We start from the raw sequence: 14,669 nt of genomic DNA, 5'->3' as shown, positions 1-14,669 counted from the left end.
CACTGCGCTGACACTTACAAAGGGTATTCCTGGTGCAGCAGGGAAATGTGCCCCCTGGAGACATCTTGCAGTCACTATGTGGACAAGCAAGAGCTCTGGAGCTCTGGAGCTCTCAGCTGATCACAGCAAGATGGAGTGCTTTCAGATGTTATTTGGAGTGAAAAAAAGAGCTGTGAGAAAGCTGTGTGATATTGTGAGAAAAGTCAATTAAAGAAGAACTAGTGGTAATGAAGCATTTGTAATTGAAAGGTTTCCTAATGTGTTTGAATCCATGAAAAGTGTAAAATGAAAGGTTTCCTATAAGAAATGTAAGTGTAGAAGTAAAAAGTGTAAGGAACTTCGCGTTCCCTGACCGGGAATCGTACCTGGGCCGCGGCGGTGAGAGCGCCGAATCCTAACCACTAGACCACCAGGGAGCAGGCACAGGTCGTCCACCACCACCCAATATAGAAACAAGAACTGGTCAGCAGGCTACTCAGGATCCCATTTCCTATTACAGGAAAATTAAAGCAGACATGCAAGGACACACCATTTTCAGGCACAGCATGAAGAAAGAAATTGACTGCACCTCAAATGCACTCACAACTCTTCACACTTTACAGCTCTCCAAGACCTAGCACACCCTCATAAGACATCCCATCCTTCAGCAGTAATAGCACTTACACACTTAACTAGCAGGAAAATTCAGAAGTACAATTAAAGGGACGATCAGTGCTTCTTCTCAGAGCCCCGATAGGAGGGCAGCTCTTAGCTTTCCCAGGTCAACGCAGGCATCTCCAGCTCTACATGTGCAGGCTTTTACTTAAGGTGCTGGGACCTGCACTCCTCTTTTACAATGCTGTGTATAGAACTACGAGTCCCACAATGCAGTGTAACACATGACCTGCTGTCGATAGTCATGGAAGAACCTCGCAACTAGAAAAGCTCTGATGAGATTAGTGGGTGGGCACGTCCGGGTCACTGCTTGTTTTCCTTTCTCAGTGTGTCTGTAAATTATACAACTTTACACTTTATCTAAAGATAAAAGGTTTCACCTTCCTATAAAACAATTCCTCCTTCAGAGTGTGCCCCAACATTTCATTTACTTAGTGTGAGAAAACAAAATAGCTTAAATGCATTTTTTTTATCATGCAGTACTTTCCTTTTTATCTCATGAAAAATCCTTGATTCCACCTTTCCTTTTTCAAGGAAGTAGGCAGGAAGTTTAAATGAAAAGGGAGAAATGGTTGTGAAAAAGAGTCTTAGGTCCAAATTGTGGGTGCTAGATTTTGAAAGGTACTTGATGGCATGAATAAATGTTTCGATTTGGAGGAGGTGTGTGGATGAAAGAAAAATGGGCGTACTCTGTAGTATGAGTGTGAGATTGTAAACGGTATTTGAAGTAAATATTGATTGCTGGTGCTCTGAAAATGTAGGTTTAAGCCTTTAAAAGAAGAGGCAGTTTCCAAGTGGAGGAATTGAACCCCAGTCTCCCAGGCAGGGACACTCTCCACTATACTAAGTAGGAAGAGATATTTTTGTGTGTGCTGAGCAGCTCCTTCTTCTGTCCAACCCGCCCTCTCTGTGCCAAGCGTCTGAGTTTTTCCATTTCTCACTTCCTTCCCACCCACACGGGGGGGCAGAGCTGGCTTAAGGATGCTGCAACTGTTGCACTCGCACTGCTCGCTCACATGCACGGGGGCACCCACCTCAGGGGGGGGGGGGGGCGCTCTGCTTAGTCTCAACTTAACATTTAATACAACCTGCTGCAGAGTTCCTTCCCTTTACAGATTTCAGGCAACAATCAAAATGGCAACACAACTCTTCTCACTAATCTTCCTGCCAGAGAGAGCCCAGATTTTTGCCTGCTAGCAGCAGGGCCGGCTGTAGCCCTGGTGGCTGGAAGACAGTCTTTTTTGGCACCCCCCCAACCCCCTTCACTCCATCACCACCTACTCGGATTCACTCACTGCCACCTAAAATGTGCCCCTCATCTATCCATAGCCCCTCTCACATAGATTAGATTTGTTTTAAAGAGCTGGATAGCTGCTTGACTATCCAGACAGCTGTCCACATTAGATATGGTTCTGTTCTTTGCGTCAGGCACATGAACCCTCTACGCTATTTTATATCTAGTCAAAGCTGCCTCTGGACAAAACCACCAACTCTCTCCCTAGCAGGAACGGTAATCACAAGAGGTATCTTGGCATTTTATTTGCTTTCTGTAGTTTGGACACACAAGGAACTTTCCAGCATGAGCTTTTAAATCGCAAGTTTCGTAAGTTATTGCTAAACACAGCGCCCCCCGAGGTCAGCAACTCCAATCCTGGTCAGCACCCGGTGCGGCCGCACTGCTCGCACCTCCCTAAACCCGGCCCTGAGTGGCAGTTTTGCATCGCCATGAAATTGTCATGCCGTTGAGGTCAGTGTGTGACGTGGCCAAGGCTATCCTATTTGAGGACTCCGGAAGAGACAGCTGCTCCCTTAATGAAGGAGTGGCCTTCTGACTGAAGTCACCTGAGGCAGGGGCCCACTGTCAGAGGCCTTATGGGGCAGGGACCCGCTGCAACTCCTGGCTTGCCCCATGCAACCCCTGGAGAACCCTAAATGACATCCATGTAAGTGCCTACTGTCGAGGTCAGCAAGGTCAGTGTGTGGCTCGGCCCAGGCTATCCTATCTGAGGTCTCCTGAAGGGACAGCTGCCACCTTAAAGAAGGAGTGGCGTTCTGACTGGCGCCAACTGAGGTAGGGGCCCGCTGTCAGAGGCCATATGGGGGAGGGGCCCGCTGCGACATCTGGCTTGCCCCTTGCGACCCCTGGTGACCCCTAGGTGACATCCATGCGAGCGCTTGCCGTCAAGGTCAGCGTGTGGCACGGCCAAGGCTATCCTCCCCTGAGGCTCCTGAAGGGACAGCTGGCGCCTGAAGTAAGGAGTGGCCTTCTGACCGAAGTCACCTGAGGCAGGTGCCCGCCGTCAGAGGCCTTATGGGGCAGGGGCTAAAGGGACATTTTAAGTCCAGCCAGAAGGCAGAAGGTTTGGTCTGTGCTGTCCTGGGGCAGGACTTCCTCCTTAGTAGGGCTGCCACCTGGCTGTGTTTTTTTAACTACCTCGTCTGTACGTTTAATTCCAGGCTGGTAAAAATATTGAGAAAAGCTGTGAAATTCAGGTTCTAAGAAAGGAGGCAACCCCAATCTTATACACACTGCGCTGACACTTACAAAGGGTATTCCTGGTGCAGCAGGGAAATGTGCCCCCTGGAGACATCTTGCAGTCACTATGTGGACAAGCAAGAGCTCTGGAGCTCTCAGCTGATCACAGCAAGATGGAGTGCTTTCAGATGTTATTTGGAGTGAAAAAAAGAGCTGTGAGAAAGCTGTGTGATATTGTGAGAAAAGTCAATTAAAGAAGAACTAGTGGTAATGAAGCATTTGTAATTGAAAGGTTTCCTAATGTGTTTGAATCCATGAAAAGTGTAAAATGAAAGGTTTCCTATAAGAAATGTAAGTGTAGAAGTAAAAAGTGTAAGGAACTGCGCGTTCCCTGACCGGGAATCGAACACGGGCCGCGGCGGTGAGAGCGCCGAATCTTAACCACTAGACCACCAGGGAGCAGGCACAGGTCGTCGTCCACCACCACCCAATATAGAAACAAGAACTGGTCAGCAGGCTACTCAGGATCCCATTTCCTATTACAGGAAAATTAAAGCAGACATGCAAGGACACACCATTTTCAGGCACAGCATGAAGAAAGAAATTGACTGCACCTCAAATGCACTCACAACTCTTCACACTTTACAGCTCTCCAAGACCTAGCACACCCTCATAAGACATCCCATCCTTCAGCAGTAATAGCACTTACACACTTAACTAGCAGGAAAATTCAGAAGTACAATTAAAGGGACAATCAGTGCTTCTTCTCAGAGCCCCGATAGGAGGGCAGCTCTTAGCTTTCCAAGGTCAACGCAGGCATCTCCAGCTCTACATGTGCAGGCTTTTACTTAAGGTGCTGGGACCTTCACTCCTCTTTTACAATGCTGTGTATAGAACTACGAGTCCCACAATGCAGTGTAACACATGACCTACTGTCGATAGTCATGGAAGAACCTCGGAACTAGAAAAGCTCTGATGAGATTAGTGGGTGGGCACGTCCGGGTCACTGCTTGTTTTCCTTTCTCAGTGTGTCTGTAAATTATACAACTTTACACTTTAACTAAAGATAAAAGGTTTCACCTTCCTATAAAACAATTCCTCCTTCAGAGTGTGCCCCAACATTTCATTTACTTAGTGTGAGAAAACAAAATAGCTTAAATGCATTTTTTTTATCATGCAGTACTTTCCTTTTTATCTCATGAAAAATCCTTGATTCCACCTTTCCTTTTTCAAGGAAGTAGGCAGGAAGTTTAAATGAAAAGGGAGAAATGGTTGTGAAAAAGAGTCTTAGGTCCAAATTGTGGGTGCTAGATTTTGAAAGGTACTTGATGGCATGAATAAATGTTTCGATTTGGAGGAGGTGTGTGGATGAAAGAAAAATGGGCGTACTCTGTAGTATGAGTGTGAGATTGTAAACGGTATTTGAAGTAAATATTGATTGCTGGTGCTCTGAAAATGTAGGTTTAAGCCTTTAAAAGAAGAGGCAGTTTCCAAGTGGGGGAATTGAACCCCAGTCTCCCAGGTCCCAGGCAGGGACACTCTCCACTATACTAAGTAGGAAGAGATATTTTTGTGTGTGCTGAGCAGCTCCTTCTTCTGTCCAACCCGCCCTCTCTGTGCCAAGCGTCTGAGTTTTTCCATTTCTCACTTCCTTCCCACCCACACGGGGGGGCAGAGCTGGCTTAAGGATGCTGCAACTGTTGCACTCGCACTGCTCGCTCACATGCACGGGGGCACCCACCTCAGGGGGGGGGGGGCGCTCTGCTTAGTCTCAACTTAACATTTAATACAACCTGCTGCAGAGTTCCTTCCCTTTACAGATTTCAGGCAACAATCAAAATGGCAACACAACTCTTCTCATTAATCTTCCTGCCAGAGAGAGCCCAGATTTTTGCCTGCTAGCAGCAGGGCCGGCTGTAGCCCTGGTGGCTGGAAGACAGTCTTTTTTGGCACCCCCCAACCCCCTTCACTCCATCACCACCTACTCGGATTCACTCACTGCCACCCGCCAAATGTGCCCCTCATCTATCCATAGCCCCTCTCACATAGATTAGATTTGTTTTAAAGAGCTGGATAGCTGCTTGACTATCCAGACAGCTCTCCACATTAGATATGGTTCTGTTCTTTGCGTCAGGCACATGAACCCTCTACGCTATTTTATATCTAGTCAAAGCTGCCTCTGGACAAAACCACCAACTCTCTCCCTAGCAGGAACGGTAATCACAAGAGGTATCTTGGCATTTTATTTGCTTTCTGTAGTTTGGACACACAAGGAACTTTCCAGCATGAGCTTTTAAATCGCAAGTTTCGTAAGTTATTGCTAAACACAGCGCCCCCCGAGGTCAGCAACTCCAATCCTGGTCAGCACCCGGTGCGGCCGCACTGCTCGCACCTCCCTAAACCCGGCCCTGAGTGGCAGTTTTGCATCGCCATGAAATTGTCATGCCGTTGAGGTCAGTGTGTGACGTGGCCAAGGCTATCCTATTTGAGGACTCCGGGAGAGACAGCTGCTCCCTTAATGATGGAGTGGCCTTCTGACTGAAGTCACCTGAGGCAGGGGCCCACTGTCAGAGGCCTTATGGGGCAGGGACCCGCTGCAACTCCTGGCTTGCCCCATGCAACCCCTGGAGAACCCTAAATGACATCCATGTAAGTGCCTACTGTCGAGGTCAGCAAGGTCAGTGTGTGGCTCGGCCCAGGCTATCCTATCTGAGGTCTCCTGAAGTGACAGCTGCCACCTTAAAGAAGGAGTGGCGTTCTGACTGGCGCCAACTGAGGTAGGGGCCCGCTGTCAGAGGCCATATGGGGGAGGGGCCCGCTGCGACATCTGGCTTGCCCCTTGCGACCCCTGGTGACCCCTAGGTGACATCCATGCGAGCGCTTGCCGTCAAGGTCAGCGTGTGGCGCGGCCAAGGCTATCCTCCCCTGAGGCTCCTGAAGGGACAGCTGGCGCCTGAAGTAAGGAGTGGCCTTCTGACCGAAGTCACCTGAGGCAGGTGCCCGCCGTCAGAGGCCTTATGGGGCAGGGGCTAAAGGGACATTTTAAGTCCAGCCAGAAGGCAGAAGGTTTGGTCTGTGCTGTCCTGGGGCAGGACTTCCTCCTTAGTAGGGCTGCCACCTGGCTGTGTTTTTTGAACTACCTCGTCTGTACGTTTAATTCCAGGCTGGTAAAAATATTGAGAAAAGCTGTGAAATTCAGGTTCTAAGAAAGGAGGCAACCCCAATCTTATACACACTGCGCTGACACTTACAAAGGGTATTCCTGGTGCAGCAGGGAAATGTGCCCCCTGGAGACATCTTGCAGTCACTATGTGGACAAGCAAGAGCTCTGGAGCTCTGGAGCTCTCAGCTGATCACAGCAAGATGGAGTGCTTTCAGATGTTATTTGGAGTGAAAAAAAGAGCTGTGAGAAAGCTGTGTGATATTGTGAGAAAAGTCAATTAAAGAAGAACTAGTGGTAATGAAGCATTTGTAATTGAAAGGTTTCCTAATGTGTTTGAATCCATGAAAAGTGTAAAATGAAAGGTTTCCTATAAGAAATGTAAGTGTAGAAGTAAAAAGTGTAAGGAACTGCGCGTTCCCTGACCGGGAATCGAACCCGGGCCGCGGCGGTGAGAGCGCTGAATCCTAACCACTAGACCACCAGGGAGCAGGCACAGGTCGTCCCCCACCACCCAATATAGAAACAAGAACTGGTCAGCAGGCTACTCAGGATCCCATTTCCTATTACAGGAAAATTAAAGCAGACATGCAAGGACACACCATTTTCAGGCACAGCATGAAGAAAGAAATTGACTGCACCTCAAATGCACTCACAACTCTTCACACTTTACAGCTCTCCAAGACCTAGCACACCCTCATAAGACATCCCATCCTTCAGCAGTAATAGCACTTACACACTTAACTAGCAGGAAAATTCTGAAGTACAATTAAAGGGACGATCAGTGCTTCTTCTCAGAGCCCCGATAGGAGGGCAGCTCTTAGCTTTCCCAGGTCAACGCAGGCATCTCCAGCTCTACATGTGCAGGCTTTTACTTAAGGTGCTGGGACCTTCACTCCTCTTTTACAATGCTGTGTATAGAACTACGAGTCCCACAATGCAGTGTAACACATGACCTGCTGTCGATAGTCATGGAAGAACCTCGGAACTAGAAAAGCTCTGATGAGATTAGTGGGTGGGCACGTCCGGGTCACTGCTTGTTTTCCTTTCTCAGTGTGTCTGTAAATTATACAACTTTACACTTTATCTAAAGATAAAAGGTTTCACCTTCCTATAAAACAATTCCTCCTTCAGAGTGTGCCCCAACATTTCATTTACTTAGTGTGAGAAAACAAAATAGCTTAAATGCATTTTTTTTATCATGCAGTACTTTCCTTTTTATCTCATGAAAAATCCTTGATTCCACCTTTCCTTTTTCAAGGAAGTAGGCACGAAGTTTAAATGAAAAGGGAGAAATGGTTGTGAAAAAGAGTCTTAGGTCCAAATTGTGGGTGCTAGATTTTGAAAGGTACTTGATGGCATGAATAAATGTTTCGATTTGGAGGAGGTGTGTGGATGAAAGAAAAATGGGCGTACTCTGTAGTATGAGTGTGAGATTGTAAACGGTATTTGAAGTAAATATTGATTGCTGGTGCTCTGAAAATGTAGGTTTAAGCCTTTAAAAGAAGAGGCAGTTTCCAAGTGGGGGAATTGAACCCCAGTCTCCCAGGCAGGGACACTCTCCACTATACTAAGTAGGAAGAGATATTTTTGTGTGTGCTGAGCAGCTCCTTCTTCTGTCCAACCCGCCCTCTGTGTGCCAAGCGTCTGAGTTTTTCCATTTCTCACTTCCTTCCCACCCACACGGGGGGCAGAGCTGGCTTAAGGATGCTGCAACTGTTGCACTCGCACTGCTCGCTCACATGCACGGGGGCACCCACCTCAGGGGGGGGGGGGGGCGCTCTGCTTAGTCTCAACTTAACATTTAATACAACCTGCTGCAGAGTTCCTTCCCTTTACAGATTTCAGGCAACAATCAAAATGGCAACACAACTCTTCTCATTAATCTTCCTGCCAGAGAGAGCCCAGATTTTTGCCTGCTAGCAGCAGGGCCGGCTGTAGCCCTGGTGGCTGGAAGACAGTCTTTTTTGGCACCCCCCAACCCCCTTCACTCCATCACCACCTACTCGGATTCACTCACTGCCACCCGCCAAATGTGCCCCTCATCTATCCATAGCCCCTCTCACATAGATTAGATTTGTTTTAAAGAGCTGGATAGCTGCTTGACTATCCAGACAGCTCTCCACATTAGATATGGTTCTGTTCTTTGCGTCAGGCACATGAACCCTCTACGCTATTTTATATCTAGTCAAAGCTGCCTCTGGACAAAACCACCAACTCTCTCCCTAGCAGGAACGGTAATCACAAGAGGTATCTTGGCATTTTATTTGCTTTCTGTAGTTTGGACACACAAGGAACTTTCCAGCATGAGCTTTTAAATCGCAAGTTTCGTAAGTTATTGCTAAACACAGCGCCCCCCGAGGTCAGCAACTCCAATCCTGGTCAGCACCCGGTGCGGCCGCACTGCTCGCACCTCCCTAAACCCGGCCCTGAGTGGCAGTTTTGCATCGCCATGAAATTGTCATGCCGTTGAGGTCAGTGTGTGACGTGGCCAAGGCTATCCTATTTGAGGACTCCGGGAGAGACAGCTGCTCCCTTAATGAAGGAGTGGCCTTCTGACTGAAGTCACCTGAGGCAGGGGCCCACTGTCAGAGGCCTTATGGGGCAGGGACCCGCTGCAACTCCTGGCTTGCCCCATGCAACCCCTGGAGAACCCTAAATGACATCCATGTAAGTGCCTACTGTCGAGGTCAGCAAGGTCAGTGTGTGGCTCGGCCCAGGCTATCCTATCTGAGGTCTCCTGAAGTGACAGCTGCCACCTTAAAGAAGGAGTGGCGTTCTGACTGGCGCCAACTGAGGTAGGGGCCCGCTGTCAGAGGCCATATGGGGAAGGGGCCCGCTGCGACATCTGGCTTGCCCCTTGCGACCCCTGGTGACCCCTAGGTGACATCCATGCGAGCGCTTGCCGTCAAGGTCAGCGTGTGGCGCGGCCAAGGCTATCCTCCCCTGAGGCTCCTGAAGGGACAGCTGGCGCCTGAAGTAAGGAGTGGCCTTCTGACCGAAGTCACCTGAGGCAGGTGCCCGCCGTCAGAGGCCTTATGGGGCAGGGGCTAAAGGGACATTTTAAGTCCAGCCAGAAGGCAGAAGGTTTGGTCTGTGCTGTCCTGGGGCAGGACTTCCTCCTTAGTAGGGCTGCCACCTGGCTGTGTTTTTTGAACTACCTCGTCTGTACGTTTAATTCCAGGCTGGTAAAAATATTGAGAAAAGCTGTGAAATTCAGGTTCTAAGAAAGGAGGCAACCCCAATCTTATACACACTGCGCTGACACTTACAAAGGGTATTCCTGGTGCAGCAGGGAAATGTGCCCCCTGGAGACATCTTGCAGTCACTATGTGGACAAGCAAGAGCTCTGGAGCTCTGGAGCTCTCAGCTGATCACAGCAAGATGGAGTGCTTTCAGATGTTATTTGGAGTGAAAAAAAGAGCTGTGAGAAAGCTGTGTGATATTGTGAGAAAAGTCAATTAAAGAAGAACTAGTGGTAATGAAGCATTTGTAATTGAAAGGTTTCCTAATGTGTTTGAATCCATGAAAAGTGTAAAATGAAAGGTTTCCTATAAGAAATGTAAGTGTAGAAGTAAAAAGTGTAAGGAACTGCGCGTTCCCTGACCGGGAATCGAACCCGGGCCGCGGCGGTGAGAGCGCTGAATCCTAACCACTAGACCACCAGGGAGCAGGCACAGGTCGTCCACCACCACCCAATATAGAAACAAGAACTGGTCAGCAGGCTACTCAGGATCCCATTTCCTATTACAGGAAAATTAAAGCAGACATGCAAGGACACACCATTTTCAGGCACAGCATGAAGAAAGAAATTGACTGCACCTCAAATGCACTCACAACTCTTCACACTTTACAGCTCTCCAAGACCTAGCACACCCTCATAAGACATCCCATCCTTCAGCAGTAATAGCACTTACACACTTAACTAGCAGGAAAATTCAGAAGTACAATTAAAGGGACGATCAGTGCTTCTTCTCAGAGCCCCGATAGGAGGGCAGCTCTTAGCTTTCCCAGGTCAACGCAGGCATCTCCAGCTCTACATGTGCAGGCTTTTACTTAAGGTGCTGGGACCTTCACTCCTCTTTTACAATGCTGTGTATAGAACTACGAGTCCCACAATGCAGTGTAACACATGACCTGCTGTCGATAGTCATGGAAGAACCTCGGAACTAGAAAAGCTCTGATGAGATTAGTGGGTGGGCACGTCCGGGTCACTGCTTGTTTTCCTTTCTCAGTGTGTCTGTAAATTATACAACTTTACACTTTATCTAAAGATAAAAGGTTTCACCTTCCTATAAAACAATTCCTCCTTCAGAGTGTGCCCCAACATTTCATTTACTTAGTGTGAGAAAACAAAATAGCTTAAATGCATTTTTTTTATCATGCAGTACTTTCCTTTTTATCTCATGAAAAATCCTTGATTCCACCTTTCCTTTTTCAAGGAAGTAGGCACGAAGTTTAAATGAAAAGGGAGAAATGGTTGTGAAATAGAGTCTTAGGTCCAAATTGTGGGTGCTAGATTTTGAAAGGTACTTGATGGCATGAATAAATGTTTCGATTTGGAGGAGGTGTGTGGATGAAAGAAAAATGGGCGTACTCTGTAGTATGAGTGTGAGATTGTAAACGGTATTTGAAGTAAATATTGATTGCTGGTGCTCTGAAAATGTAGGTTTAAGCCTTTAAAAGAAGAGGCAGTTTCCAAGTGGGGGAATTGAACCCCAGTCTCCCAGGCAGGGACACTCTCCACTATACTAAGTAGGAAGAGATATTTTTGTGTGTGCTGAGCAGCTCCTTCTTCTGTCCAACCCGCCCTCTCTGTGCCAAGCGTCTGAGTTTTTCCATTTCTCACTTCCTTCCCACCCACACGGGGGGGCAGAGCTGGCTTAAGGATGCTGCAACTGTTGCACTCGCACTGCTCGCTCACATGCACGGGGGCACCCACCTCAGGGGGGGGGGGGGGCGCTCTGCTTAGTCTCAACTTAACATTTAATACAACCTGCTGCAGAGTTCCTTCCCTTTACAGATTTCAGGCAACAATCAAAATGGCAACACAACTCTTCTCATTAATCTTCCTGCCAGAGAGAGCTCAGATTTTTGCCTGCTAGCAGCAGGGCCGGCTGTAGCCCTGGTGGCTGGAAGACAGTCTTTTTTGGCACCCCCAACCCCCTTCACTCCATCACCACCTACTCGGATTCACTCACTGCCACCCGCCAAATGTGCCCCTCATCTATCCATAGCCCCTCTCACGTAGATTAGATTTGTTTTAAAGAGCTGGATAGCTGCTTGACTATCCAGACAGCTGTCCACATTAGATATGGTTCTGTTCTTTGCGTCAGGCACATGAACCCTCTACGCTATTTTATATCTAGTCAAAGCTGCCTCTGGACAAAACCACCAACTCTCTCCCTAGCAGGAACGGTAATCACAATAGGTATCTTGGCATTTTATTTGCTTTCTGTAGTTTGGACACACAAGGAACTTTCCAGCATGAGCTTTTAAATCGCAAGTTTCGTAAGTTATTGCTAAACACAGCGCCCCCCGAGGTCAGCAACTCCAATCCTGGTCAGCACCCGGTGCGGCCGCACTGCTCGCACCTCCCTAAACCCGGCCCTGAGTGGCAGTTTTGCATCGCCATGAAATTGTCATGCCGTTGAGGTCAGTGTGTGACGTGGCCAAGGCTATCCTATTTGAGGACTCCGGGAGAGACAGCTGCTCCCTTAATGAAGGAGTGGCCTTCTGACTGAAGTCACCTGAGGCAGGGGCCCACTGTCAGAGGCCTTATGGGGCAGGGACCCGCTGCAACTCCTGGCTTGCCCCATGCAACCCCTGGAGAACCCTAAATGACATCCATGTAAGTGCCTACTGTCGAGGTCAGCAAGGTCAGTGTGTGGCTCGGCCCAGGCTATCCTATCTGAGGTCTCCTGAAGGGACAGCTGCCACCTTAAAGAAGGAGTGGCGTTCTGACTGGCGCCAACTGAGGTAGGGGCCCGCTGTCAGAGGCCATATGGGGGAGGGGCCCGCTGCGACATCTGGCTTGCCCCTTGCGACCCCTGGTGACCCCTAGGTGACATCCATGCGAGCGCTTGCCGTCAATGTCAGCGTGTGGCGCGGCCAAGGCTATCCTCCCCTGAGGCTCCTGAAGGGACAGCTGGCGCCTGAAGTAAGGAGTGGCCTTCTGACCGAAGTCACCTGAGGCAGGTGCCCGCCGTCAGAGGCCTTATGGGGCAGGGGCTAAAGGGACATTTTAAGTCCAGCCAGAAGGCAGAAGGTTTGGTCTGTGCTGTCCTGGGGCAGGACTTCCTCCTCAGTAGGGCTGCCACCTGGCTGTGTTTTTTGAACTACCTCGTCTGTACGTTTAATTCCAGGCTGGTAAAAATATTGAGAAAAGCTGTGAAATTCAGGTTCTAAGAAAGGAGGCAACCCCAATCTTATACACACTGCGCTGACACTTACAAAGGGTATTCCTGGTGCAGCAGGGAAATGTGCCCCCTGGAGACATCTTGCAGTCACTATGTGGACAAGCAAGAGCTCTGGAGCTCTGGAGCTCTCAGCTGATCACAGCAAGATGGAGTGCTTTCAGATGTTATTTGGAGTGAAAAAAAGAGCTGTGAGAAAGCTGTGTGATATTGTGAGAAAAGTCAATTAAAGAAGAACTAGTGGTAATGAAGCATTTGTAATTGAAAGGTTTCCTAATGTGTTTGAATCCATGAAAAGTGTAAAATGAAAGGTTTCCTATAAGAAATGTAAGTGTAGAAGTAAAAAGTGTAAGGAACTTCGCGTTCCCTGACCGGGAATCGAACCCGGGCCGTGGCGGTGAGAGCGCCGAATCCTAACCACTAGACCACCAGGGAGCAGGCACAGGTCGTCCACCACCACCCAATATAGAAACAAGAACTGGTCAGCAGGCTACTCAGGATCCCATTTCCTATTACAGGAAAATTAAAGCAGACATGCAAGGACACACCATTTTCAGGCACAGCATGAAGAAAGAAATTGACTGCACCTCAAATGCACTCACAACTCTTCACACTTTACAGCTCTCCAAGACCTAACACACCCTCATAAGACATCCCATCCTTCAGCAGTTATAGCACTTACACACTTAACTAGCAGGAAAATTCAGAAGTACAATTAAAGGGACGATCAGTGCTTCTTCTCAGAGCCCCGATAGGAGGGCAGCTCTTAGCTTTCCCAGGTCAACGCAGGCATCTCCAGCTCTACATGTGCAGGCTTTTACTTAAGGTGCTGGGACCTGCACTCCTCTTTTACAATGCTGTGTATAGAACTACGAGTCCCACAATGCAGTGTAACACATGACCTGCTGTCGATAGTCATGGAAGAACCTCGGAACTAGAAAAGCTCTGATGAGATTAGTGGGTGGGCATGTCCGGGTCACTGCTTGTTTTCCTTTCTCAGTGTGTCTGTAAATTATACAACTTTACACTTTATCTAAAGATAAAAGGTTTCACCTTCCTATAAAACAATTCCTCCTTCAGAGTGTGCCCCAACATTTCATTTACTTAGTGTGAGAAAACAAAATAGCTTAAATGCATTTTTTTTATCATGCAGTACTTTCCTTTTTATCTCATGAAAAATCCTTGATTCCACCTTTCCTTTTTCAAGGAAGTAGGCAGGAAGTTTAAATGAAAAGGGAGAAATGGTTGTGAAAAAGAGTCTTAGGTCCAAATTGTGGGTGCTAGATTTTGAAAGGTACTTGATGGCATGAATAAATGTTTCGATTTGGAGGAGGTGTGTGGATGAAAGAAAAATGGGCGTACTCTGTAGTATGAGTGTGAGATTGTAAACGGTATTTGAAGTAAATATTGATTGATGGTGCTCTGAAAATGTAGGTTTAAGCCTTTAAAAGAAGAGGCAGTTTCCCAGTGGGGGAATTGAACCCCAGTCTCCCAGGTCCCAGGCAGGGACACTCTCCACTATACTAAGTAGGAAGAGATATTTTTGCGTGTGCTGAGCAGCTCCTTCTTCTGTCCAACCCGCCCTCTCTGTGCCAAGCGTCTGAGTTTTTCCATTTCTCACTTCCTTCCCACCCACACGGGGGGACAGAGCTGGCTTAAGGATGCTGCAACTGTTGCACTCGCACTGCTCGCTCACATGCACGGGGGCACCCACCTCAGGGGGGGGGGTGGGCGCTCTGCTTAGTCTCAACTTAACATTTAATACAACCTGCTGCAGAGTTCCTTCCCTTTACAGATTTCAGGCAACAATCAAAATGGCAACACAACTCTTCTCATTAATCTTCCTGCCAGAGAGAGCTCAGATTTTTGCCTGCTAGCAGCAGGGCCGGCTGTAGCCCTGGTGGCTGGAAGACAGTCTTTTTTGGCACCCCACAACCCCCTTCACTCCATCACCACCTACTCG

General features: G+C 48.2%; 5 non-coding genes across 5 annotated transcripts; all 5 read right to left on the bottom strand.

Annotated features, from left to right (window-relative positions):
- Positions 1-344: 344 nt before the first annotated feature.
- Positions 345-416, bottom strand: TRNAE-CUC (transfer RNA glutamic acid (anticodon CUC)). Its single transcript has one exon. It is a non-coding gene; the product is annotated as a tRNA-Glu (tRNA).
- Positions 417-3,517: 3,101 nt separating this feature from the next.
- Positions 3,518-3,589, bottom strand: TRNAE-CUC (transfer RNA glutamic acid (anticodon CUC)). Its single transcript has one exon. It is a non-coding gene; the product is annotated as a tRNA-Glu (tRNA).
- A 3,118-nt stretch (positions 3,590-6,707) lies between these two features.
- On the bottom strand, positions 6,708-6,779 carry TRNAE-CUC (transfer RNA glutamic acid (anticodon CUC)). Its single transcript has one exon. It is a non-coding gene; the product is annotated as a tRNA-Glu (tRNA).
- A 3,109-nt stretch (positions 6,780-9,888) lies between these two features.
- TRNAE-CUC (transfer RNA glutamic acid (anticodon CUC)) lies at positions 9,889-9,960 on the bottom strand. Its single transcript has one exon. It is a non-coding gene; the product is annotated as a tRNA-Glu (tRNA).
- A 3,109-nt stretch (positions 9,961-13,069) lies between these two features.
- TRNAE-CUC (transfer RNA glutamic acid (anticodon CUC)) lies at positions 13,070-13,141 on the bottom strand. Its single transcript has one exon. It is a non-coding gene; the product is annotated as a tRNA-Glu (tRNA).
- Positions 13,142-14,669: the final 1,528 nt, after the last annotated feature.

The sequence above is a fragment of the Pleurodeles waltl genome, unplaced genomic scaffold, assembly GCF_031143425.1.
Source record: "Pleurodeles waltl isolate 20211129_DDA unplaced genomic scaffold, aPleWal1.hap1.20221129 scaffold_86, whole genome shotgun sequence".
NCBI classification, from domain to species: Eukaryota; Metazoa; Chordata; class Amphibia; order Caudata; family Salamandridae; genus Pleurodeles; species Pleurodeles waltl.
This window is presented reverse-complemented; position numbering and strand designations above follow the sequence as displayed.